Source organism: Saprolegnia parasitica (assembly GCF_000151545.1).
Source record: "Saprolegnia parasitica CBS 223.65 unplaced genomic scaffold supercont2.4, whole genome shotgun sequence".
Lineage (NCBI taxonomy): Eukaryota > Oomycota > Saprolegniomycetes > Saprolegniales > Saprolegniaceae > Saprolegnia > Saprolegnia parasitica.
In genome coordinates, this window is record NW_012156398.1 from 4,765 (window position 1) to 5,922 (window position 1,158).

The following is a 1,158-nucleotide window of genomic DNA, read 5'->3' on the forward strand; positions in this document are numbered from 1 at the left end:
CGCACTGCATGAGAAGCGCCTCGACGACGCCATGTTGAAACACTTGGTCGAGGGCTATGCTCGGTGCGGCCGTCCTCGACGCTGGCGACGTTGGCCAACACTTCGACGAGCGGTCCGACAGCAGCAATCGACAGGTTCTTGCTGCCCTTGGCGATATGCCGCAGCGTCTCGTCGAGCGACGGAACTGCCTTTGCAATGAAGCCGCGCGTGATGGCCGCGAGGACGCCATCCGAGTGTAGTAAACACCTGCGGCGAGGTGCCGCTGCGTGCCAGGGCCGCCTCCCAGAGCTGCGCGTAGAACGTACCATGGGCAACCACCGCGCGCTTCAAGGTGTCGTTGCCACGGACGTAGCTGATCAGCAAGGCGAGTGTCGCCGAGGCCACCGGTGCGTTGGCCGCCGGCTTGCAAAGCGTTGTGTAGATGGTGGCCATGTGCCACAGGAGCTCCAGCGCCGTCGCGTCGTCCTGCGCCGTCTTGGAGGTGAAGAAAAGACCGGTGAGGAGGCTTGTGTACAGCAAAAAGCTGTCGGTGGCCGAGACGCCGCGCAGTCGAACGTGTCGGCGGCGCCAAGGAGCCGGCGCCACGCCACGGCCACGAGGTTGTGTGTGAGCGCAATCGATACCTCGCCCGACTCGGCGATCGACGTGAGGAGCGATGCGAGCGGCGCCGGCGTGTGCTTGGATTTGCACCCGCCCTCACCCGCCCAGTTCACCCGCCCATTGGGCGGGTGTTTTAATGAGGCATATGCCAAAATGAAATATCTTTCTAAATGTGGCAAATGCCGCATGAAAACGGCCGACACGAGATTTTGCGACGACTACCACATAAATTGTGGGGACCTGACAAACGTGCCTAATAAAAGCGAAGAAGAGAAGAAGAGAAGATCGACTTTCGAAAGACGTCCTATCGCCCCATCATCCCGTCGTCCATCGCCATGTCCTTCGAAAGTTGACCTTCTTGCGCCGTTGAACGATAAAAATAGATGCCGTATAAAATACACTTGATTTTTGTATGTTTTTTTGCCCCATAAAGGGATCTATTTTCGGCCGAATTTCTACCAATGGTCGTGCGCTAAAATCCCAGATACAATCCGGATGCTTGTCAGCCAATGCCTATGCTCCATTTGGACCGCCAGCCAATGCCTATGCTCTATTTTT